This window comes from Tursiops truncatus, chromosome 16 (genome assembly GCF_011762595.2).
Source record: "Tursiops truncatus isolate mTurTru1 chromosome 16, mTurTru1.mat.Y, whole genome shotgun sequence".
In the NCBI taxonomy this organism is placed as follows: Eukaryota; Metazoa; Chordata; class Mammalia; order Artiodactyla; family Delphinidae; genus Tursiops; species Tursiops truncatus.
This window is the reverse complement of record NC_047049.1, coordinates 82,810,022-82,836,874: the sequence shown is the minus strand read 5'-3', so window position 1 is coordinate 82,836,874 and position 26,853 is coordinate 82,810,022. Positions and strand designations below refer to the sequence as shown.

The 26,853-nt window shown below is 42.6% G+C and overlaps 1 long non-coding RNA gene across 1 annotated transcript in view; it reads left to right on the top strand.

The window, feature by feature from the left end:
* The window catches only part of LOC141276707 (uncharacterized), a 60,407-nt gene extending 36,153 nt beyond the window's left edge, over positions 1-24,254 (top strand). The window contains exons 2-6 of the long non-coding RNA XR_012326686.1: positions 126-289; positions 15,502-15,626; positions 19,937-20,060; positions 21,140-21,248; positions 23,949-24,254. This is a non-coding gene — a long non-coding RNA (uncharacterized lncRNA). The remainder of the gene's footprint in view (positions 1-125; positions 290-15,501; positions 15,627-19,936; positions 20,061-21,139; positions 21,249-23,948) is intronic.
* The last annotated feature ends 2,599 nt before the right edge of the window (positions 24,255-26,853 follow it).

Sequence of the window (26,853 nt, the reverse complement as noted above, 5' to 3'; positions counted from 1 at the left end):
GCTCATAAACCTTCTTTTCTTCTAAAGATTAAAGATTGTCTTTTCAATTTATATCTATATCTATATATATCTATATATATTTATTTATTTATTTATTTATTTTATTTTATTTTATTTTTTTGCAGTACGCGGGCCTCTCCCGTTGTGGAGCACAGGCTCCGGACGCGCAGGCTCAGCGGCCATGGCTCACGGGCCCAGCCACTCCGCGGCATGTGGGATCTTCCCGGACCGGGGCACGAACCTGAGTCCCCTGCATTGGCAGGCGGACTCTCAACCACTGCACCACCAGGTAATCCCTATATCTGGAATTTTTAAAGATGTTTTATGGAATGAGATAATAGAGAGAATGGGATGGGAACTTGACAAATTCTATTTCTGGAAGTTTTCCGTGACTGGTCCAGGAGGCTGTTGGTGAGCACGAGCCCCAGCACCATGTACGGCAAGTTCTTGCTCTAAGGTTTCTCTCCTTTCTTTGACACTCCCTGGCTCACCTTGTCCCTACAGACACTCCCCACAAAGGGAACAAGCATGCAGGTGTAGGATGGCCACAAGGAAGGCACGGAAACAGGATTGTGGTCACGAGGAATAAACGTACCGGGTGAAGTTGGTAGGCAAGGTCGTGCTGCTAACAGCACGCTTGTCCCATAGACAAGCAGACAGAGATATTTCCTCCAATTCAGCCCTGGCTGTTTGAGAACTTGAAACTCCAGCACAGCAGTCCTATCTCTGACCCCACTACCTTTGCAGTCTGGGTGATACCCAGTGTAGTCTGGTCTCCCTCCCAGGCTGGGGCTGAGCAAGGGGAGACGGTATTAAGGTCACTGAGAGCCAGGTGCACCAAGGTTATGTCACCATGGTTCAGGTAAAGAGCGAATCTCACCCGACGCAAATTTTCTACAAACCTGGAGTCTGGGCGTAACCCATTAAGAAGAGAGAGAGCTGTTTTCTGCATTTGTTCTTTCCTTCTGGCTCCCGCACTGCAAGGTACAGGCCGGACGTGTAAACTACTTGGGGCCCCAAAGCCAGACGGTAGACCACGTATATGTGGAAGAATCATTTCCTCCTTATTTTGTTTAAATAATAGGAAAAAAATAGTCTGATTAGAAATATTATCTTACAAGTAAGAACTGTGAAGTTCAGCTAGTACTTGGGGGTAGGTCACATGAAAATTTGTTTCTGAGATGAGTAAACAGGGGGGCAGAGAGAGTCTGTTTAATACATTTCATGTTTTTCAAATTTTAAATGAGAAAATGTCATATGTATACAAGGATCTATAAAGGTAAATGATTAGTTCAAACAGCATAATAAACTGAGCATCTGTATCTAAGGATTCAGATTAAGATCCCAGCATCTCAGAAGTTCCTTACACGCTCCTGTTAAGGGTCTCCCCTTACCCCCCCCACAAGGGGTAACTGCATCCTGATCCTGTACTAATAATTTGCTTGTTTTTTCATAATGCTTTACCATTCATGTATGAGCCCTCAGTAATAAATGGTTTAGTTTTGAAAAACCAAATTGTGAGCTCAATCCTACCTATGCCAGGAGAGGGTGGCATTACCCCTATTATATGAAGGATCCTAGGAGAGGAAAAGCTGAACAAGGTCTCTGAGTCATAATCAGGCTCTTCATTTTCTAGTTTCTTAAGGTGGAAGCTTAGATATGTTAGTTTTCTACCATAGGTGTTTAAATTTCTCTATAAAAATGCTATAGGGAACTCCCTGGCGGTCCAGTGGTTAGGACTTGGTGCTTTCACTGCAGGGGCCTGATTTCGATCCCTGGTCGGAAAACTAAGGTTTCTGCAAGCTGTGTGGCCAAAAACAAAAACAAACAAACAAAAAAAAGCTATAAATTTCTCTCAAAGTGTTGCTTTTTATGCATCCTACAAATTTTGATATGGTGTTTTCATTTTTGTTTAGTTCAAAATATTTTCTAATTTTTCATGAGACTTGGACTCATGGATTACTAAGAAGTGAGCTGTTTAATTTTCAAATAATTGGGGTATTTTCTAGATCTTTCTATTATTGACTTCTAATTTAATTCATTATGGTCAGAGAACGAACACACTAAATTGTGATTTCAATTCTTTTAAATTTGGTAGAGTTTATTTTATGGCCCAGAATATGGCCTATCCTGTTGAATATTTTATGTTCACTTGAAAAGAATGTATTCTGCTGGTGTTGAGTGGAATATTCCATAAATGTCAGTTAGATCCAGTTGGTTGATGGGTGTCATTCATTTTTTTCTACATCTTTGCTGATTTTCTGTCTACTTGTTCTATCAATTACTGAGAGAAAAGAATTGAAAGATCAATTATAATTGAGATCAAGTGTATAATCAATATATTGTATAATATCAAGTACAATTGTGGAACTGTCCATGTTTTCCTTTCAGTTTTATTAGTTTTTTCCTCTTTTTCTTTCTATTAGTATTTTGGAATGCTTTAATTAGGTGCATTAACGTATCTTCTTGGTGAGACAATACTTTTATCATTATGTACTGTTCCTTTTTATCCATGGTAATTTTCCTTGTTCTGAAGTCAACTTTGATGTTAATTTAGCTGCTCTGGCTTTCTTTTGATTAGTGGTTTGATGAATGTTTACATGATATACCTTTTTCCACCCTTTTATGTGTCTCTCAGTATAGTTTTCAGTTTGCATTTCTCTTATGATTGGTGAGGTTAAACATCTTTTTGTATATTTAAGGACTATATTTACATCTTCGTGTGCATTGCTGAACTCATGTTGTTTGTCTATTTTTTTCAGGTTTTTCATCTTTTGTTCTTTCCATTTTTAAACAGTGTTTTGCATATGAGGAAGATTCGCTCTTTAGCTGTGATATATATTACAAATATTTTCTCCCAGTTTGCTAGTTGTATTTTAACTTTGTTTATGCTTTGGGGGTTTCATTTCCACGTTAAGATTTTTATTTATTTATTTTATATAGTTACATTTGTCATTCTTGTTTTGTTATTGCATCTGGGTTTTGAATCATAGTTAGAAAGCCTTTTTACATTAGCTTAAGGACATATATTCCAAATATTGTGTTCAAAAGTTACTTGGGTTAATACTCTCCTCTTTTATTTATATATATATATATATATATATATATATATATATATATATATCCAGATTAAAAAGGACCATGTTTTCTTCTAGTATTTGTATGGTTTCCTAAATCTATGATTCAGTAGGAATTTATTCTTTTTTTTTTACATCTTTATTGGAGTAAAATTGCTTTACAATGGTGTGTTAGTTTCTGCTTTATAACAAAGTGAATCAGTTATACATATACATATGTTCCCATATCTGTTCCCTTTTGCATCTCCCTCCCTCCCACCGTCCCTATCCCACCCCTCTAGGTGGTCACAAAGCACCGAGTTGATCTCCCTGTGCTATGTGGCTGCTTCCCACTAGCTATCTATTTTACATTTGGTAGTGTATATATGTCCATGCCTCTCTCTCACTTTGTCCCAGCTTACCCTCCCCCCTCCCCATATCCTCAAGTCCATTCTCTAGTAGGTCTGTGTCTTTATTCCTGTCTTACCCCTAGGTTCTTCATGACATGTTTTTTTTTTCTTAGATTCCATATATATGTGTTAGCATACGGTATTTGTCTTTCTCTTTCTCTTTCTGACTTACTTCACTCTGTATGACAGACTCTAGGTCCATCCACCTCACTACAAATAACTCAATTTCATTGCTTTTTATGGCTGAGTAATATTCCGTTGTATATATGTGCCACATCTTCTTTATCCATTCATCTGATGATGGACACTTAGGTTGTTTCCATCTTCTGGCTATTGTAAATAGAGCTGCAATGAACATTTTGGTACATGACTCTTTTTGAATTATGGTTTTCTCAGGGTATATGCCCAGTAGTGGGATTGCTGGGTCGTATGGTAGTTCTATTTGTAGTTTTTTAAGGAACCTCCATACTGCTCTCCATAGTGGCTGTACCAATTCACATTCCCACCAGCAGTGCAAGAGTATTCCCGTTTCTCCACACCCTCTCCAGCATTTATTGTTTCTAGATTTTTTGATGATGGCCATTCTGACCGGTGTGAGATGATATCTCATTGTCGTTTTGATTTGCATTTCTCTAATGATTAATGATGTTGAGAATTCTTTCACGTGTTTGTTGGCACTCTGTATATCTTCTTTGGAGAAATGTCTATTTAGGTCTTCTGCCCATTTTTGGATTGGGTTGTTTGTTTTTTTGTTATTGAGCTGCATGAGCTGCTTGTAAATTTTGGAGATGAATCCTTTGTCAGTTGCTTCATTGGCAAATATTTTCTCCCGTTCTGAGGGTTGTCTTTTGGTCTTGTTTATGGATTCCTTTGCTGTGCAAAAGCTTTGAAGTTTCATTAGGTCCCATTTGCTTATTTTTGTTTTTATTTCCATTTCTCTAGGAGGTGGGTCAGAAAGGATCTTGCTGTGATTTATGTCATAGAGTGTTCTGCCTATGTTTTCCTCTAAGAGTTTGATAGTTTCTGGCCTGATAGTTTCTTACATTTAGGTCTTTAATCCATTTTGAGCTTATTTTTGTGTATGGTGCTAGGGAGTGTTCTAATCTCATACTTTAACATGTAGCTGTCCAGTTTTCCCATCACTACTTATTGAAGAGGCTGTCCTTTCTCCACTGTACATTCCTGCCTCCTTTATCAAAGATAAGGTGACCATATGTGCATGGGTTTATCTCTGGGCTTTCTATCCTGTTCCATTGATGTATATTTCTGTTTTTGTGCCAGTACCATACTGTCTTGATTACTGTAGTTTTGTAGTATGGTCTGAAGTCAGGGAGCCTGATTCCTCCAGCTCTGTTTTTCGTTCTCAAGATTGCTTTGGCTATTCGGGGTCTTTTGTGTTTCCATACAAATTGTGAATTTTTTTGTTCTAGTTCTGTGAAAAATGCCAGTGGTGGTTTGATAGGGATTGCACTGAATCTGTAGATTGCTTTGGGTAGTAGAGTCATTTTCACAATGTTGATTCTTCCTATCCAGGAACATGGTATATCTCTCCATCTATTTGTATCATCTTTAATTTCTTTCATCAGTGTCTTATAATTTTCTGCATACAGGTCTTTTGTCTCCTTAGGTAGGCTTATTCCTATATATTTTATTCTTTTTGTTGCAATGGTAAATGGGAGTGTTTTCTTGATTTCACTTTCAGATATTTCATCATTAGTGTATAGGAATGCCAGAGATTTTTGTGCATTAATTTTGTATCCTGCTACTTTACGAAATTCATTGATTAGCTCTAGTAGTTTTCTGGTAGCATCTTTAGGATTCTCTATGTATACTATCATGTCATCTGCAAACAGTGACGGCTTTATTTCTTCTTTTCCGATTTGGATTCCTTTTATTTCCTTTTCTTCTCTGACTGCTGTGGCTATAACTTCCAAAACTATGTTGTGTAAGAGTGGTGAGAATGGGAACCTTGTCTTGTTCCTGATCTTAGTGGAAATGGTTTCAGTTTTTCACCATTGAGGACGATGTTGGCTGTGGGTTTGTCATATATGGCCTTTATTATGTTGAGGAAAGTTCCCTCTATGCCTACTTTCTGGAGTGTTTTTATCATAAAAGGGTGTTGAATTTTACTGAAAACTTTCTCTGCATTTATTGAGATGACCATATATTTTTTCTCCTTCAATTTGTTAATATGGTGTATCACATTGATTGATTTGCGTATATTGAAGAATCCTTGCATTCCTGGAATAAACCCCACCTGATCGTGGTGTATGATCCTCTTAATGTGCTGTTGGATTCTGTTTGCTAGTATTTTGTTGAGGATTTTTGCATCTATGTTCATCAGTGATATTGGCCTGTAGTTTTCTTTCTTTGTGACATCCTTGTCTGGTTTTGGTATCAGAGTGATGGTGGCCTTGTAGAATGAGTACCTCCCTCTGCTATATTTTGGAAGAGTTTGAGAAGGATAGGTGTTAGCTCTTCTCTAAATGTTTGATAGAATTCGCCTGTGAAGCCATCTGGTCCTGAACTTTTGTTTGTTGGAAGATTTTTAATCACAGTTTCAATTTCAGTGCTTGTGATTGGTCTGTTCATATTTTCTATTTCTTCCTGATTCAGTCTTGGCAGGTTGTGCATTTCTAAGAATTTGTCCATTTTTTCCAGGTTGTCCATTTTATTGGCATAGAGTTGTTTGTAGTAATCTCTCATGATCTTTTGTATTTCTGCAGTGTCAGTTGTTACTTCTCCTTTTTCATTTCTAATTCTATTGATTTGAGTCTTCTCCCTTTTTTTCTTGGTGAGTCTGGCTAATGGTTTATCAATTTTGTTTATCTTCTCAAATAACCAGCTTTTAGTTTTATTGATCTTTGCTATCATTTCCTTCATTTCTTTTTCACTTATTTCTGAACTGATCTTTATGATTTCTTTCCTTCTGCTAACTTTGGGGCTTTTTGTTCTTCCTTCTCTAATTGCTTTAGGTGCAAGGTTAGGTTGTTTTTTCGAGATGTTTCCTGTTTCTTAAGGTAGGACTGTATTGCTATAAACTTCCCTTTTAGAACTGCTTTTGCTGCATCACATAGGATTTGGGTTGTCGTGTCTCCATTGTCATTTATTTCTAGGTATTGTTTTGATTTCCTCTTTGATTTCTTCAGCGATCACTTCGTTATTAAGTAGTGTATTGTTTAGCCTACATGTGTTTGTATTTTTTACAGATGTTTTCCTGTAATTGATATCTAGTCTCATAGCATTGTGGTTGGAAAAGATACTTGATACCATTTCAATTTTCTTAAATTTACCAAGCTTGATTTGTGACCCAAGATATGATCTATCGTGGAGAATGTTCCGTGAGCACTTGAGAAAAATGTGTATTCTGTTGTTTTTGGATGGAATGTCCTATAAATATCAATTAAGTCCATCTTGTTTAATGTATCATTTAAAGCTTGTGTTTCCTTATTTATTTTCATTTTGGATGATCTGTCCATTGGTGAAAGTGGGATGTTAAAGTCCCCTACTATGAATGTGTTACTGTCGATTTCCCCTTTTATGGCTGTTAGTATTTGCCTTATGTATTAGGTGCTCCTATGTTGGGTGCATAAATATTTACAATTGTTATATCTTCTTCTTGGATTGACCCCTTGATCATTATGTAGTGTCATTCTTTTTCTCTTCTAATAGTCTTTATTTTAAAGTTTATTTTGTCTGATATGAGAATTGCTACTCCAGCTTTATTTTGGTTTCCCTTTGCATGGAATATCTTTTTCCATCCCCTCACTTTCAGTCTGTATGTGTCTCTAGGTCTGAAGTGGGTCTCTTGTAGACAGCATATATATGGGTCTTGTTTTTGTATCCATTCAGCCAGTCTGTGTCTTTTGGTGGGAGCATTTAATCCATTTACATTTATGGTAATTATCGATATGTATGTTCCTATTCCCATTTTCTTAATTGTTTTGGGTTTGTTATTGTAGGTCTTTTCCTTCTCTTGTGTTTCTTGCCTAGAGAAGGTCCTTTAGCATTTGTTGTAAAGCTGGTTTGGCGGTGCTGAATTCTCTTAGCTTTTGCTTGTCTGTAAAGGTTTTAATTTCTCCATCAAATCTGAATGAGATCCTTGCTGGGTAGAGTAATCTTGGTTGTAGGTTTTTCTCCTTCATCACTTTATATATGTCCTGCCACTCCCTTCTGGCTTGCAGAGTTTCTGCTGAAAGATCAGCTGTTAACCTTATGGGGATTCCCTTGTGTGTTATTTGTTGTTTTTCCCTTGCTGCTTTTAATATGTTTTCTTTGTATTTAATTTTTGACATTTTGATTAATATGTGTCTTGGCGTGTTTCTCCTTTGATTTACCCTGTATGGAACTCTCTGTGCTTCCTGGACTTGATTAACTATTTCCTTTCCCATATTAGGGAAGTTTTCAACTATAATCTCTTCAAATATTTTCTCAGTCCCTTTCTTTTTCTCTTCTTCTTCTGGAACCCCTATGATTCGATTGTTGGTGCATTTAATGTTGTCCCAGATGTCTCTGAGACTGTCCTCAGTTCTTTTCATTCTTTTTTCTTTATTCTGCTCTGCAGTAGTTATTTCCAGTATTTTATCTTCCAGGTCACTTATCCGTTCTTCTGCTTCAGTTATTCTGCTATTCATTCCATCTAGAGTATTTTTAATTTCATTTATTGTATTGTTCATCGTTGTTTGTTTCATCTTTAGTTCTTCTAGGTCCTTGTTAAATGTTTCTTGCATTTTCTCTATTCTATTTCCAAGATTTGGGATCATCCTTACTATCATTATTCTGAATTCTTTTTCAGGTAGACTGCCTATTTGCTCTTCATTTGTTAGGTCTGGTGGGTTTTTATCTTGCTCCTTCATCTGCTGTGTGTTTTTCTTTCTTCTCATTTTGCTTATCTTACTGTGTTCAGGGTCTCCTTTTTGCAGGCTGCAGGTTCGTAGTTCCCGTTGTTTCTGGTGTCTGTCCCCAGTGGCTAAGGTTGGTTCAGTGGGTTGTGTTGGCTTCCTGGTGGAGGGGACTAGTGCCTGTGTTCTGGTGGATGAGGCTGGATCTTGCCTTTCTGGTGGGCAGATCCATGTCTGGTGGTGTGTTTTGGGGTGTCTGTGGACTTATTATGATTTTAGGCAGCCTCTCTGCTAATGGGTGGGGCTGTGTTCCTGTCTTGCTAGTTGTTTGGCATAGGGTGTCCAGCACTGTAGCTTGCTGGTCGTTGAGTGAAGCTGGGTGTTTGTGTTGAGATGGAGATCCCTGGGAGATTTTCACCGTTTGATATTATGTGGAGCTGGGAGGTCTCTTGTGGACCAGTGTCCTGAAGTTGGCTCTCCCACCCAGAGGCACAGCACTGATTCCTGGCTGCAGCACCAAGAGCCTTTCATTCACACAGCTCAGAATAAAAGGGAGAAAAAGTAGAAAGAAAGAAAGAGGATAAAAGAAAATAAGATAAAGTAAGATAAAATAAAATCAAGTTATTAAAATAAAAAATAATTATTAAGAAAAATTTTTTTAAAAAGTAAAAATAATAATAATAACGGACGGATAGAACCCTAGAACAAATGGTGAAAGCAAAGCTATACAGACAAAATCTCACACAGAAGCATACACATACACACTCACAAAAAATAGGAAAAAATCATAAATCTTGCTCTCAAAGTGCACCTCCTCAATTTGGGATGATTCGTTGTCTATTCAGGTATTCCAGAGATGCAGGTACATCAATTTGATTGTGGAGCTTTAATCTGCTGCTCCTGAGGCTGCTGGGAGAGATTTCCCTTTCTCTTCTTTGTTCGCACAGCTCCCGGGGTTCAGCTTTGGATTTGGCCCCACCTCTGCGTGTAGGTCGCCTGAGGGCGTCTGTTCTTCGCTCAGACAGGACGGGGTTAAAGGAGCCGCTGATTCGGGGGCTCTGGCTCACTCAGGCCAGGGGGGGGGAGGGGCACGATGTGGGGCGGGCCTGCGGCGGCAGAGGCCAGCACGATGTTGCACCAGACTGGGGCACGCCGTGCGTTCTCCCGGGGAAGTTGTCCCTGGATCCCGGGACCCTGGCAGTGGCGGGCTGCACAGGCTCCCCGGAAGTGGGGTGTGGATAGTGACCCGTGCTCGCACACAGGCTTCTTGGTGGCGGCAGCAGCAGCCTTAGAGTCTCATGCCTGTCTCTGGGGTCCGCGCTGTTAGCCGCGGCTCGCGCCCGTCTCTGGAGCTCCTTTAAGCAGCACTCTTAATTCCCTCTCCTTGTGCCCCAGGAAACAAGGAGGGAAGAAAAAGTCTCTTGCCTCTTCGGCAGGTCCAGACTTTTCCCCGGACTCCCTCCCGGCCAGCCATGGCGCACTAATCCCCTGAAGGCTGTGTTCACGCCGCCAACCCCAGTCCTCTCCCTGCGCTCCGACCTAAGCCCAAGCCTCAACTCCCAGCCCCGCCCGCCCCGGCGGGTGAGCAGAGAAGCCTCTCGGGCTGGTGAGTGCCGGTCGGCCCTGATCCTCTGTGCGGGAATCTCTCCGCTTTGCCCCCCGCACCCCTGTTGCTGCGCTCTCTTCCGCGTCTCCGAAGCTGTCCCCCTCCACCACCCGCAGTCTCCGCCCGCGAAGGGGCTTCTAGTGTGTGGAAACCTTTCCTCCTTCACGGCTCCCTCCCACTGGTGCAGGTCCCGTCCCTATCCTTTTGTCTCTGTTTATTCTTTTTTCTTTTGCCCTACCCAGGTACGTGGGGAGTTTCTTGCCTTTTGGGAGGTCTGAGGTCTTCTTCCAGCGTTCAGTAGGTGTTCTGTAGGAGTTGTTCCACGTGTAGATGTATTTCTGATGTATCTGTGGGGAGGAAGGTGATCTCCGCATCTTACTCTTCCACCATCTTCCCCGCCGTCCTGCAAGATCAGGAATTTATTCTTGTGTATGGTATAAGATATGAACCTAATTTTATCTTTTTCCAAATGACTATCAAATCTTAGCACGGGGACTTCCCTGGTGGTGCAGTGGTTGAGAGTCCACCTGCCGATGCAGGGGACATGGGGTCGTGCCCCAGTCCGGGAAGATCCCACATGCCGCGGAGCAGCTGGGCCCGTGAGCCATGGCTGCTGAGCCTGCGCATCCGGAGCCTGTGCTCCGCAGCGGGAGAGGCCACAACAGTGAGAGGCCCACGTACCACCAAAAAAAAAAAAAAAACTTGTTAGTATTTTTTTTTCTTTGAGGCATAGTTGATTTACTATATTATATCAGTTTCAGGTGTACAACATAGTGATTCACAAATTTAAAGGTTATACTCCATTTATGGTTATTATAAAACATTGCTTATATTCCCGGTGCTGTACAATATATCCTTGTCACTTATTTATTTTATACATAGTAGTTTGTACCTCTAAAACCCCTACCCCATCTTGCCCCTCCCTTCCTCCTCTCCCCACTGGCAACCAATGGTTTGTTCTCTGTATCTGTGAGTCTGTTTCTTTTTTGTTACATTCCCTAGTTTTTCTTTTTTAGATTCCATGTATAAGTGATATCATACAGTATTTGTCTTTCTCCATCTGCCTTATTTCACTAAGCATAATACCCTCTGAGTCCATCCATATTGTACCTTGTTAGTATTTTTATTGGTATTGCCTTACCAAAAAATTGCTTTACAAAAATATTTTCTCTTTATCAATAGAGAGACTTGAGGGAATTCCCTGGTGGTCCAGTGGTGAGGACTCAGCCTTCTCACTGCCTGGGCCCGGGTTCAATCCCTGGTGGGGAAAGTAAGATACAGCAAGCCACACAGCGTGACCAAAGGGGGGAAAAATTAAGAGACTTGGGAAGAAGTTTATGAAGTGGAATCATCTTCCTGAAGAACAAGTAATGTCTTTTTATTTGTTCAAGTCAACTTTTGTGTTTTTAAGAAGTTTAAAAAGTCTTTCCTATATAGATTTTGTACATTTATTGGATTAATTCATTCCTAGGATATTTTACCTTCGTTGTTGCTATTGTAGATGAGATTTTTCCTTTCATTTCATCAGCTAACTTTTTAGGAAAGCTAATGATTTCTGCATGTTAGTGTTATAACTTGTTACTTTACTGAATTCTTTTGTTTTAGTTTTATCATTGATTATCTTGAGTTTTACAGTTATGTGATCAGATCCTCTGCAAATAGAAATGGTTTTGTTTCTTTTCAGTTCTTACCTGTCCAATCTGTCATTGCTTTCTCTTGCCTAATTGCATTGCTTAATACCTCCAGTACAGTGTGGCAAGTGGTGGTGATAATGGACACACTTGCCTTGTTCCTAATCCTAGCAGAAGTGCTGTTTGTGCACTGGTGCTTTCCCATTAGCACGATGCTGGCTTTAGGGCTTTAGGACTAAGGTATATATAGTTTTAAGTATCTATCTATGATTAAGAAGGTGTCAATTAATTCCTATTTTAATTTGTTTTTACCAGGAATGAATGTTGCATTTTATAAAAGGTTTTGCAGCATCGATGCAGGCAGTCATATGATTTTTCTCATAGATCTATTACTAGGTTTTATTATATTAATGAATTTCTTAATAGTGACCCCATCTTGAATTCCTTTAATAATTCCCACTCTTTTTAAAAGCCCATTTTACTTTTTTCCTGGAATGCTTTTCTGCATCCCACCCACTTCATGTGAATGATTCCTGCGCATCTTTCCTCTCGGTGTTTATATGTCCTGCCTTTCCCTGACTTCCCACACTTTGTCTCTTTGTTATAATATCTCATGATAAGTCTATAAATTCATCAAATCATTCTATACATGTTAGCTTCCTCCTACGTGCCAGGCAGGATTCTAGGTATTGGGGAAGGAGTTGTGAACAAGGAAGCAAAGAACTGCCCTCAGGCAGCTCACAGACACCAATTATTTATTTATTTTCCTAACATTCAACACAATTCGTAGTTTAACACTGCCTGTCTGTTACTGTCTGTAAGCGTCATGAGAAAAAGACCACGTTTGTCTTGTTCACTGTTGATACACCAGGTAGGTACAGTGGTAAGTATGTATTAGATGAATCTATAGATCTATGTTTATTTTTATATTTTACGTATTTTGTATTCCAGGCTAGGAGAAACTAGTCACAATTACACACACATACTTTTTTTTTTTTCAGTTCAACTATAAATTTTTCTCACCCGTATGTAGTTGAAACCTCTCATGAAGAAATGTCACTGAGGGACAGTCTGGGCTTCATTTTCTATTCAGCAGACATTCCTCTCACTTTTGCCTTTGAATAAATGAGTTCATTTAAATTTTATTAAGCAAGGACTAGAAGCCTGGAACGAGCTGGCCCTCCTGTGGGCCTCCCAGAATGGATGGGCTGTGGTCCACGAGGAGGATATGCTGTTCTGGTGGGTAACAGAGCTGGAAGAAACTGAAGTCAGGAGTCAGCCTTTCAAGCCACCAAAACCAAAGCGTTGTCTTTCACAGGAGGGTTTTAGAAGAACAAAGAGTTTCAGATCTATAAAACCAAAATGATGCCTTTTGGACAGGTCTACATTGAAAGGATACCTGGTCTGTGATGACGCTGTGTGGCTGCCAGAAGCACAGAGCACCATATAGTAGACAGCCAGCAAGGCTCGGGACACAAACAATTCTTGAACAACAGTGTTCCCAGAACTGGAGTGACCTCCCTCTGCTTCTAGGGCCCATGATGTGTTCGTATCACTTTAGAGCAGGGATTCTCAGATGTCAGGGAGGATACCCAAGTCACTGTGAACTGCAAACCCCCTTAGAATGTATTTAGTTCTACCGTGGAGGGTGGGTGAGACGGGGAGCAGACAGAGCTATCACCCACCACCCGGGACCATCAGTGTGGAAACCGCTGCTGGGGCGAGTGGCTGCTGCAGAGCTGGGTGGATGCATGCACAATGGCATCTTGGTGCGGAAAAAGTTGAGGACTAGCTTTAGTGAAATGATCTTGTCAGAGATGACACGTGATTGGTTAGTGAGAGTGGTGTTCTTGTCCTTCTCAATACATCCAATTCTGTGTTCTTGGACCAAACCCAGCCCCCTTGAATCTAGCCAGCCATTTAGAAGTTTATTCAGGATCAGAAGAAGATACAAGTGAAAGGATCCAGGTGACTCCATTCCCCTCATTAGCACATGTGACTCACAAGATGTGTCATGTCTATATATAGTACAGGACACACATGCAGATGGTTTCTTCATTTGGGAAAAGTATGTCTGTTCTTATTCTGTATATAGAACATAGAACATAGACTCTATACTATAGTAAAGATAATTTGAGATTAAGAAGTAGGATTCCAGAAGACCTTTCCTCGGGGGACACTGAAATGAGAAATCATCGGGAGGATCTGGGGAAGGATGACACCTGTATCCCTTCACCCTCCACAAAAACCACTTCTCTACCCATTGGTTCCTAGTGGATGTGCTGAGAGGGAAGAGGTCTTTTAAACAGGAAGAGCAGGAGTTTGCTTCTAGACATGAGGCAAAGATGTTAGGATGACGCAAATAAGCTTCAAGGACAGAGAAATCCACTCTCAAGGTTCTGGGTGCTTACGAGGTTTATTAGCTATCTATGGCCACCTAACAGATGAACACAGGACGTAGTGGCCTAAAAGAACATTGGTTATCTTCCAGTTTATGTGGGCAGGAATTAGGGAGCAGCTTAGCTGGGTGGTTCTGGCTCATGAGGTTGCGATCAAGGTATTGGCTGGACTGTAGTCTTCTGAGGGCTTGACTTCAAGAAGGCGTGCTTACAGGGCTTTTGTCGGGAGGACTCAGTTCTGTGCCAGGTGGGCTGCTCCAGAGGTCTGCTTGAGTGTTCTCGTGACATGGTGGCTGGCTTTGTAAGAGAGAGAAGTCACACTCGGTCATTTCTGCAATATCCTATGGGTGGGTGATATGCGTCACCCCTACTCAGTATGAGGGTGCAGATGCCTGGAGGTGGGGTCACTGGGGGACAGCCACCACACGAGATCATGCCTGATGCCAGCCTGAAAGGGTGCAGAAAACTTGCAATTCATTAAAGGTAAGAACTGCCTCATCAACTGGTTAAAGAAATGGATTGGGACAAGTACTGAGCAAGCAGGGGCCCAGGATCTCAGGGAGCTTTGGGAAAGGAGGGAAAGGAAGAATATGCAAAGTAGTTACAAGGTGGTTTCGAGCTCAGATGTAGACTGCTTGGAAAGACGCTAGAAAACTGTCTTTCTCATCTAGAAACCTGGGGACTAAGGTGTGAACTGAGAAGACTGGGATGGTGATGGAGTGATGTGGACATCTGTACCCAGGACATGACCTGGGGAGCTTCCGCTCTGCAGGTGGCCTGGGATGCTGACTGTGGGGGGATTTTGAGAGCCAGGGAAGATCCCACCAGTGCTGCTGGCAGCGCCAAACCAAACAGCCTCGGCTACATGCTTGATGGAGCAAGAGGCAGCATGGCTTTAAAGCAGAAATATAATCTATATTTAGATTATAATAATCTATAATCTATCTATCTATCTATATATTTGGGTGCCCCACTCAGCTTGTGGGATCTTAGTTCCCAGACCAGGAATGGAACCCACACCCTCTGCAATGAAACCTCAGAGTCTTAACAACTGCAGCGCCCAGGAATTCCCAGAACTATAATATTTAATAGCAGCTACGCCACAACACCTACCTTGAGGGAGTAGCCAGCATACGAGTAGGAGTGAGATTTCCTGTCAGCTTTACCAGCCAAGTCATATTTGGCTGGAGCTTAGACCAAGTGAGACTCAAAAATATGTCCTCATACGTTCCTGTATTATTTTGCTTTCCCATCCATCCGTCCATCCGTCCGTCCGTCCATCCATCCATCCATCCCATGTTTACTGGTCATTTACTTTGTGCTTTGATTTGCTAGAGAAAAACACAATTGTTGAATTTTCAATTCATAAAATTGTGTTTTCCCCAGATCATGACCACAGTATTGTCTCTGGAGCATGTTACCACACTAATCATATTTGTTGAGGGTGAAAGTCACACAATTAACAAATGGCAAAACTGAAACTAGATTCAGGTTAGCCAGTCTGTCTATACCCTTCTGGATCACATCACCTAAAATGATTTATTTTTTCCTGGCTCAGGATCTCTCTCTCCTGACCCTCATTGGTTGTTGCTTCTTTTGAGAAGACTCCTTTCTCCCAAGCATACCTGATAACTCCAAAGAAAATTACATGACAATATCTCCACACCTTAAAAAATGTTAGACGTAAGTACCCTTTTGTAAACATCTATATTGGTCTCACCTTGTAGTCATAAGAATTCCTATTAGATTATGGGAAACCAAGCAAAATTTTTTTGTGTACAAAAATAAACATTTAGAAACAGAACTTTGATTAACAGATAATATGTATTATTATGTATACGTAATACTCAATATATAACATAAGCATAATATAATACTCTCTACAAGTAGTATTATCCACATTATTATGGGCTGAATTCTGTCCCCTAAATTCATGTACTGAAGCTCTGACCCTCATACCTCAGAATGAGTGAGAGTATTTGGAGATGGGACCCTTAAAGAAGTTGAAATGAGGTATTAGGGTGGGCCCACATCCAAAAGACTAGTGTCCGTCTAAGAGGAGATTAGGGTACAGACAAGCACAGAGGGAAGGTCATGGGAGGATCACGTGAAGACACAGGGAGAAGGTGGCCATCGACAAGCCAAGGACAGAGAACTCAGAGGAACCACTCTGCCGACACCTTGACCTTGGACTTCCAGCCTCCAGAACTGTGAGAAATAAATGTCTGTTGTTTAAGCTGCCCACTCTGCTATTTTGTTATAGTGGCCTCAGCAAACTAATACACACATTTTACAGATAAGGGGATTCGAGGGGGTCAAGAAGTGAAATGATGCACAGGTAAGAGGCCCTCTCAGGCGCACACAGGGGCCTACCCCGCCCAGAAGCCATGTCTTGGACCCCACCCCCAAGAGAGCACGCTCCAGGGAAGTAATAAATACTAGTCAGCGTTTTCCTCGAATGAAGTCACTTTTACACGGCTCCCTGGGCCCTCTCCCCAGCCCTTTTCACAGTCCTTTTCAGGTTTGCAGAGCAGACCACCGGGGCCTCCGTGTGTGTCGCTTCTGGCTGGACTCCCACCATGAACCTTGAGAATTCAACTGTCACCTTGACTTTCAAAACAGTAACTATAAGAGCTTCTCAAATAATTCAGAGGATCAGAGAGAACATTTTTCTTCCTAAGACGTGCTTGTCATAAACAAGATATTTTACTACTTTAAAGAGGAAATTGATGGCTGGAGCTTCCTTATTAGTCACAGCAGAGCCTGAGGACCCCTGTGGCCGGCCTTCAGGCCTGGTGAGCTTGGAACACACTTGGGCTTTATCTGGCAAAACCAGCTTCAGGCAGGTCTGTTTACTGACCTGACAGGCTCAACGTCCAGACCCAGCGGGTGCACAAAGAAAACCAGCCTGTTGGGTTCAGGGCTGTGCCGAGGACACACCTCCAGCCTCCCCTGATTTCTTTTGCTGCAACCTCCGTCACCCCCTCCTTCACTGAAATTCAACCCGGCACCAGAAACTAATGAAGCAACCCGTTTGCACACAGGGCGGCCACAGCGCCACGTCGGGTTGATTATTGGCCATCTTGTAAACAGAGGAGCAGAGGACTGTTTCCAGTTCCAAAGGGGCCCGGTGGCTAAGTGTGCAGCCGGGCAGCTGGCGGCTGTGCAGACAAGCTCTCACTCAGGCGCTGCCCTGGGCAGGCACATAGTCACTGCTCCCTTCCCAGCTTCTGATATTTGACCTTACTTAATATTTCTAGCTTTTAAAAAAATTTATTTTATTCAAGTATAGTTGATTTACAAGGTTGTGTTAGTTTCTGCTGTACAGCAAAGTGATTCAGTTATACATACATACATTCTTTTTCATATTCCTTTCCATTATGGTCTATCACAGGATATTGAATATAGTTCCCTGTAATATTTCCAGCTTTTTAATGTCTGTCCTTTTATTTGTCACTGGAGTCCTGGAGTTCAGCCCTTGGACTCTCCTCTTCCTGGGTGAGCTGACGCCCTGTTACCCTTCACCCTTCATGTGCCGAGGAAATGCCACCTCCATCTCCGGCCAGCACCTCTGTCTGAACTCCGGACATACATTCAACCGTCTACTCAATGTTTCCTCTTAGACTGCTTAGAGGCAGCTCAGACTTCACATGTATAGACTGAATTCCTAACCTTTCCCCCAGAACTTCCACTTGCTGGAATTTTCCTCCTCTCAGTCAATGACACCTTTGGTTTGTCAGGCTGTGATCCCTGGATGTTTCCTGCCTTCCGTGGACCCTCAAACCCGGGACCCGATGTGCCAGGTGGCTGGTGCTAGCTCCACCCTCAAGGCATGTCAAAAGCCAGCCTCCACTCATCCCCACCTCTGCCACTCCTGGTCAAGTCCCCACCCTCTCTGGCCCAGAACTTCCTCTTTAACTGGCCTCCAGGACCCCTGACCCCTGACAGGTGCTTTTCCTCTGCAGCCCAAGGGATCCTGGGAGCAGAGTCAGACGATGCTACCTACCACCCAACCCAATCCCAGCAGCTCCCGGCTCACCTAGAATGGATGCCTTCTCCACGGCTGCCTACACTCATGTTCTTTTTTTCATTTCTTCTATGACCTCATGCCCCTCTTGCTAACTTTTCCCAAGCCCCACGAGGCTCCTTGCTGCTTGTCTGACCTTCAGACACAGTCCTTGCCATCAGGGCTTCTGTCTTGCTGTCCGCTTGCCTGGAAGACTCCCTCCTGACACCCACAGCACTCAGGCCCCTCCCGCCTTCAAAGTCTTTGCTCCAGCGTAACCCGCGAGAGGCCCTCCCTGACCACCGATTAAAGCATACCCTGGCCCGTTCCCCTCCCTGCTTTACCTCCTCTGTGGAGCTTGGCATCCTCTGACAAGGTCCACATTCACTTATTCTGGTTACAGTCTGTCTCTGCCCCTGGAACGTTTGCTCCACAAGGAGTGCTTTCCACCCCTTGTGTTCATCGACAGAACCCAACCGTCGATGAACTACAGGGCTCGATGCAGTGGATGCTTAATAAGTATTTGCTGAATGAGTGAATTAATGGCATTTCTCCTACACAACTGCCTCTGTTTAGATGGAATAGTCCCACTGTCTGAGGAGGAAGGGCAAATGCATGGTGGCTCGAGCCGGTTACCTTTGAATTACTCCAAACCTGGTGGATATTGTTTTTGGAGTTCTCCCCCATGGCAAGGGCTGTTTTAACTTACATTAATTCTGTGTGACGCAGGGTCCTTCCTCTCTCATTATGTCCATCTCACCCTGGTCATTAAATACCCGCCTTGATGCACAGAGGCGTTCAACAGATAAGGGCTGCAGCGTGTCAGCTCAAACCGGGCAGCTTCAACTCCTTTCCTGGAACAGAGCAGAGTCGCCCATGCGGCTAGGTTGTCCTTGAGTCCTTTCTTGTTGGACAGTCTTTTTTCTCTGCCTTTTCTTTTATTCTATTAAAAAAAAAACTCCGGACTCCTGTTACAGGGATTAAAAGAAAAGAAAACTAATATTGTTAGCATCACAAAACCCTTCTTGCTGCCCGTTTTCACCTTCTACAACGTTGGGTTATTTCAGATTAATGAATTTGAAGGAGTTCCTTTGGCGTATGCGGCAGGACTGCATTCTACACACTCAAGTCCCAAAGGGCAGAGCTCAAAATTTACGGAAACTAGATCCCAATGGCTACTAGGCTCAGTTTATATTGTTGGAGAGGAATAGTCCAGAAGAACTCAGCCCGTAGTTCAGACATCTGGTTCCCTGCCATGTTTGGGAAGTCCAGAGCCCAAGGGTCAGTCCCAGACCTGAGTGGTTGTAGTAACCTGGGGGTCATTGCTAAGAGGTCTGCCTAGAAACTGTGCATCTCTCTTCACCCCAGCAGAGCCCAGGGGAGCTGGGAGGAGGGGCAGTGTCCAAGGGTCTGAGCAGCGCAGGCAGGACTCCTCCCAGGGTGGAGAGCACAGAGGGCAAGTGATGGCAGTACCTTTAGCTGGACCAACAAAGACCCTTGTGATTTAGTTTGGTAAAGGCGATGGAAAGGACTCTCCAGACAGTGATTGCACTATGAAATGTTTTCTAATGCAACTTAAAACTTTCCAATTTTTGCTGATTAATGAACTTTTAGAATTATAGACAAAAATTTTAAACATAAAGATTGGATCATAAACGAGTCCTTATGTTGACAAAGGGACTCAGTCAGTTTATGGAATTGATTTAATGAACAGATAAACTGATTTTAGATTCGTGATGTGTAGGAATGAGGATGATATTTCAGTGGGACATATATGGATTCTGTTTCTAACTACATAAGCCTTCTCTCTACAATCCTCTTAATATCTTAATAAACATAAAAAATAGCTACTAAGAGGATAATTTTACCTCAGCCTTTAAAAAAACCTGCCAGATTGTTGTGAATTGTCTCTCTCTTTTTTTCTTCCTAAATTCTCAGGTTTTATTATTTATGCACATTTGTATTCTTCTCCCCTTGATACCACAAGACTTCGAGGCCTGTTTCTCCTGTCTTTCCTGCATGATCAGGGCCTGGGTAGTCTGTGTACCTCAGACGGAATCAGGGATCAAGGGAGTTGCCCCATCGCTCTGTTCTGTGACATGCTGCTAAAGGTTTGCTTCTTTTTTGTTTTTCTAAAAAAGAAAGCATTGTTATTAAAATAACCCCATTGCTTTGTCATCTTTTGATGGTGAGGTTATAGGCTACAGTGAAAACCTCTCCCTCTTGAGAGTCACCAGTGGGGTGACCTTGGGTCCCTCTGAGCTGCTGTTTCCTAATCTATAAAGTTGGGGGGCAATAATGGTACATGTTTAGATTTTGTGTGTATTAAATATGACAATGCATACAAAATGCTTAGGACATCATGAGCCTCACCAGTGTGGCTGTAATTGGTTGAAGCTTTGTGATGGGGGAATGGGGAGAGTCTCTCTGGTCTCAGAGGACGGGTGTTTGCATTTCCCCAACCAGAAGCTCGTCCTCAGGCACCCCTGACTTTCTGTTGCACTTTGCACATCCCATTACCCCCACTACACCCCGCCTTGCACTCTAGTTATTTCACAGATATTTTCTCTCTTACTGGGATTGTAAACTCCTTGAGGTCCAGACGCTCTAAGCGCATCTGTACAGACTGCCACTGTTCTCTTTGGTCATACTAAGTTCACGAGTGGAATCCCTCCATGCAATGACGTAGCTAACAACCGTACCCCTTTCCCTCCAAAAATCAAACCAATGGCACAATCCCGTGTGCAGAGGCAGTATCCGCCTTCTAATACATTCTCGATGCGCATGACAGAGAAAGCGGACTGCCTGCTACAGTCTCTCTTCTCAAAGACAGACTTGGGCAGCTTTGTAGGGTGTTTGGATGCGCACACATTCATTCAAAGCATTACACAGGGGCTTCCCTGGTGGCGCAGTGGTTGAGAGTACGCCTGCCGATGCAGGCGACACGGGTTCGTGCCCCGGTCCAGGAAGATCCCACATGCCGCGGGGTGGCTGGGCCCGTGAGCCATGGCCGCTGAGCCTGCGCGTCCAGAGCCTGTGCTCCACAACGGGAGAGGCCACAACAGAGAGAGGCCCGCGTACCGCAAACAAACAAACAAAACACAAAGCATTACACAGCCGTTGCAAACCCAGAAGTGGATTGTGAGCCCTATTTGAATGTATGAAAATTCCTTTCTCTTCCTTGTTGTAGGATTGTGGGAGTTTCCTTGCCCTCAACCGGGAAGATCTAGAAAAGACAGATGGTTGCAGTTTCTGGAAGTGAGGAAGATAATTCTACCACTTCAGAATCACCAGCCCAGGTGATTACAGTTGTTGGGAAATGATTGCATGGCGAGTCCTTATCTTCAATGGTGGCTGAAAAATTAGAGGACATCAAGGTTTTGCAATAGCTAAGAGGGGTTTCTGAAGAGTTCTTATCATCTGCGAGGATTCGGGCAGCTGGGAAATGTCTGGCCTGGGGAGTTTCTGTGATGTGTGTTCGGGGAGGGAATTTGGAAACATATCATTTGCCGCAAGGGTCCGGGGAAGAAGCTTTTTTATGGGAAGGGTCAGAACAGCTGGGAGGGCAATTCAGAGGCTGCAGCAGGTTTAAGGGAATGGAAATGGGGGCATTTCCCTGCAGGGGAGATCAGCAACAGCTGGGAAGACCAGAGCAGGGTGGGAGGGGGGTGGTTCAGGGGGAAAATAAACAAAGACTGAGGGCAGAAAGGGGCCTGCAGTGTCGCTCAGCCTTGCGTGGCACCTGCCCTCGGCATTTGCAGTGGTTCCAGCCTTTCTGCCCCGGCGAGCTCCCAGTGCAAATTTACCTGCCATCCTTCCAACAGCCCTCCCGGGGGCTTTCATTTTTCTCCAGGAACTTATGTATGTAAATCATCATTCACCTCTATTGTAATAATCTTGCAGGATCAGTTCAGCTTGTTAAAAATATTAAAATACCTATCAATAACACTTGGGCAGGATGATACCCTTATTAAAAATAAATATGAGAGATGTAAAAAATGCAGTCATACTTCATGACATGTATTCCCGAGAAAGTTCTGTAGAAATAGGATTTGGGCCAATAAAGTCACATTTAAGTTTTACTCTAAAGTTTGTTACTTCACTTGAAAGGTGCACCCAGGTCCTCAGCACCGTGCTATGTTTTAGCAAATAGCTCTTTAAGATGCAAATAACCACGAGTCCCATGTGATACAACTTATAGGTTTGACAGTTTTTAATCATTATAATTTTGAAATATAATGCAATTCATAAAAATGAATAAAACAAATACATGGTAAAATGAATTAGTACAAAACAAACGCCTATGTAACCACCATTCAGATCAAGAAACAGAACATCTCAACATGAGAAGCCCTGTATGGCCCCTCTCCTTTCCAATGTATAAATTATCCTCAATTACTTTGGCATCTAACACTGTTTAGTTCTGTCCATTTCTTTAGAAATGCTTTCACTATATATACGTCAAATTTGATAGTTTACACCTTTTTTTGTGTCTGGCTTCTTTCACTCCTCATTCTGTTCATGAGATTCATTACTGTCGTGGTATTTATCTGTAGCTCACTCATTTTCTTTACTAAATAGTATAACATAAATTCCCAAATTTACTCATGCATTTTACTGTTTTTGACGTTTAGACTGTTTCCAGTTTTGAGCTCTTATAAGACTGCTCTTGCACGCATGATGTGTGCACAGAAGCACATGGGCACACATACAGAAATGCATGGCATGTATACAGAGCTGTGAGCAGAAGTCATTTCAAAGATGAAGCATTTCATAGTTGGTGGATGACCCTCCACACTCTCTTTCCTGGAAACCATGTGTCCTGGGCTGCATGGTTACCAGATGCAAGCAGCCTGGATCCCCGAGTCACCACTTGGAAGGGCGCTGCCTCAGACAGTCATTTGACCTGCAGTGGATTTTGCATGACCAAAGAATCACTCCTATGTTTCTAGACATTAAGATTTTGAGTTTATTTATCACTGTAGTGCAGCCTAGCCTAATCTGACCAGTAAAAACAATATAAACATTTTCTTTTCAGAAGTATTTTTTACAATCAATATTAATGATTGATTTTTCACATCTGAAAGTTTCATCATGTCAATGGGAGCTCTTTTTGAGTAAAAAAAATATATATATTCATTCTAGTTACCAACAGGCAAGAGACAAAAGGACATCTATAGACAGGGCCCCAATTTCAACATGTTGGATAATGTCCATATGACCCCTCACCATAATGCTAACTGATGGGAGAGTCTGGGGTCTGCAATTACTGACAAGGACCCACTGGTGGGCCAGCTGGTGGTCTGGTGACATTTATATGATCCTCCCATCTTCTCTAGTGAAAAATGCCGACATTATTTTCCTTGTCAATTTTTTTTTTTCCTAGGCTGGCATCCCTGGTGGTAAAAAAGGACAAAGGAAGGGTATGGTCAGGGCTCAGTTAGGAAAACAGCCTCTCCAAGGCACAGGAGCAAGGAAGGGAAGCTTTCACGAGATTGGGAGTTGCAGGGAAGAGGGACACAGTCACTAAGCCTGTCCAGCTGAATCTGGTACAGGGCTCCAGTTGAAGCTTTTGAGAAAACCCAGTAGCCCTGCGGACATGGCCACCAGCCAGGCCATGAAAGGGAGCGCAAGGTGTGCTTTGTGGGGGGCTGCAGCCTCTGTGGGTCCAGTGAACTCAGGCTGCTGTGAAGACGATGAGGTGGGCACAGAGCAGGAGGAGAGTAAAGGCGTGTCGGGCCCTGTGAGTCTGTCCGCCATCACGTGTAGCCATATGACAGTCCTCTACTTCCCAATCCCCAGGGAGCTCCTCTCAGTGGACAGCCATAACCTGGAACACACAGAGAAGGATGCTTTGGGGAACAGCAGCCCAGCCTCAGATCCTAGTTCCCCGACCAGGGATCGAACCCAGGCCCTCGGCAGTGAAAGTGAATAGTCTCAACCACTGGACCACCAGGGAATTCCTGAGAAGTAATTTTCTAACTGGTGGTCTCTCACAGGACATTTAAAAACCAAGGCACCGCTAAAGAAAAGAAGTTTCCTTCAGAGATGAATGTGTCCAAGATAAAGGGTGATGGCTTGAAGAAAGAACAGACACTCATAGCTACACGACCCGTTAACACGAAAGATCCAGAAACCAACCACTTCTGATTTGGTTCCCTGCTGTTACTTATTTATGGAAGATGGGTAAATAGTGAAATGTTATAAATAGTAAAAAAGAAAAAAAAAAGCTTTGTATTGAATTTGATGATGGAAATTACACCCTGGCAAAGAATGTATTAATCAGAAAATTATTTTAGCGTCTTTCTTGAATATGTCAAAAGATAGAAAAGTGAAAGGTACACAGTATAAAGTCTATTGTCATGGTTTTTACTATATTAGTTCCAAAGTATAAATTCATGATAATTAGTGCATTTGAAAATTAGATACTCTTTGCTAGTAGAACAGGTAAAAGAGCTTTACGGAAAAAATATACTAGAAAACGTGCTGGGGATAGAGAGTTTGGTGAAGCAAGGGTCATGCTTTTTTTTAGGAGATTAAGAGCAAGTGTCAGTAGGTTATTTTAACAAAGTGCTATGATAGTGATTAGGCATACGTTCACCAGTGTAAGGGCTCGGGTCCGGTGGGGGAATGTTCACAGCTGGGCTGGAGAGCCACGGAGGCACCAGAACTTAAGAGTGGAAGATTGCTTTTTGCCCACGTAAATGCCAGCATTTCCCAAATTTACCAAACCCAAGACACAAAGGAGACATTGCACGAACTATGCCATCCTGGTGGATATAGATGGGGAGTACAGGAGGGGTAAGGCATTCTCAGAGAACAAAGGAAAGGTCTTTCTTGTTAATTGCTGCAGGACTCATGTGCTCTAAAAATACTTTATAAAAGCAGAAAACAGAAAACAGCAACCTACTACTTTCCCCACATGATGTAAAGTGTCGGGTATGAGAATGAACAAAATAAAGTCCCTGACCTCATGGGGCTTGAACGGGGAGACAGACAGCAAACAAACAAGAGAACGCATCATATGATTTACTGATCTATTGTAAGATTTACCGATTGACCTTACAGTTGGAGGGGCGTCCACAGCCCCGGCCTTGGTCAGCACTGAGTTCCAGGCCATCTCCCTGCCTCTGGACTTGTGTATCACGGGCTGTAGAAAAGTCTTCTCGTAGTGGGCAGTTAGTTCTTTGGCTTTTAAATAAGGCTGCAGGGGGTTGATTAAATTGGATCTAGAAAGATGGGCCAAACGAGTGGAGTGGGACAATATTCGACATAAAAAAGGGAGCAAAGCAAAGCCGGGGGCTCCAGGATACAAAAACTACTATATGGCTAGAGGTCGGGGGAGACCCACATTTTGTAGGGCCTGAAGCTGATCACATTTGGAGGCCTTCTGTAAGAGAAAGGATAAAAATTTAAGGATAGGAAATTAGGTACAAAAATATTGATTTAAAATGAGACATGCATCACAATAAGCTATGCAATTTAAAAGGCCGACAAACACCATAAACTTCAAAAATAGCCACAAGAAAACATTTAATAAACCACCTGACACACCTCAATCATACTATTTTCCCCACATTTTTTCGCTGCATACCCTCCCCCCAGCTCTACTGAGGTCTAGTTGACAATGAAAAATTGTGCATATTTAAGGTGTACAACTTGATGATTTGATATATGGATATATTGTGAAATATTCAAGTGTGTGTGTGTGTGTTTTGCGAACACTCAAGATCCAGCTTAGCAGATACAAGCATACAATGTTGTTAACTCTAGTCACGTGGGTGTGCATTAGCTCTCCAGAATGTATTTATCTTGCATAACTGAAACTTTGTGTCTCTTGAACACAACCTCCCCCATACCCCTAGCTGCATGCCCTTTGACTACTTTTTCAATTTTGTAACGTGTTTTCTAGAGAAGAATGGAAATGTACTTCACATACAGGTGAACTTGCTGTTTGTGGTACTGTGACAGGTTTGTGTCCTCAAAAACGCAAGAATTCACATCAATTCTATTTCCCGTAAAAATGTATAGTGCATTTATAATCGTATATGCTGCAGTTAGAGTATATTCCTGAGGGGAGAGAACTTCCATTTTGACCAGGTGTAGGTGAGAGAGCCGACCCCCATCTAACAATACTATGTGTTTTATGATGGAAAGAATAGCCACGAACTACCGTCTGGCTTCAGGAAGCTATATCTAAACTCTGTGACTGCTTTGCTACTGGAACCTTCCGGTGCTGGGGAGAGTGGGAAAGTTCAGATGGATACCAGCAGTATACTGCATAGTAGGCACGTGACTGGCGGCCATTCCTACACCTGGGTGGCTAGAAATAAGGTAACTATATGTGGGAACTGAAAACCACACAGATACATCCCATCAGGGTCAAGGCTCATTCTTTGGGTCAGGCAAGTGCAAGTTTGGCCCCTTAAACTTTGCTCCCTTGTCTCCTTCCTTCCCTCACCTTGGTCCTGGCTCTGTATCCATTAAACGCAAACAAAATGTCTCCCCAACTTTACTTTACTTTGGCTTGATCCTCAGAATGTCCACTGCCACATCACAGCTTCTCCGTATGAGAAGTTAGAGTTGAAAGAGATAGTGGGATTAATTGGTGGTGGTTAAAATATATGATTTTGAAAAATTTACAAAAACATAACCATGTGTTCACACTGCTAGGGGCCCCAGGGCCTTGGAGAGGTTCTCTGCAAATGAGGGGCCATGGATTCAAGGCTCCAGCCTCTTGGTAAATCCACCTCTGCATTCCAACTACAGCCACACTTCCAAGGCTGAGTTTATCACTCTGTCTTATTTTTGCTTTCAAGGACACTGGGTAAGAACTCAGGCTCTGGAGCCAGACTACTTGAATCCTGGCACTGCCAATTCCTCGCTTGTGGGACCTCAGCATTT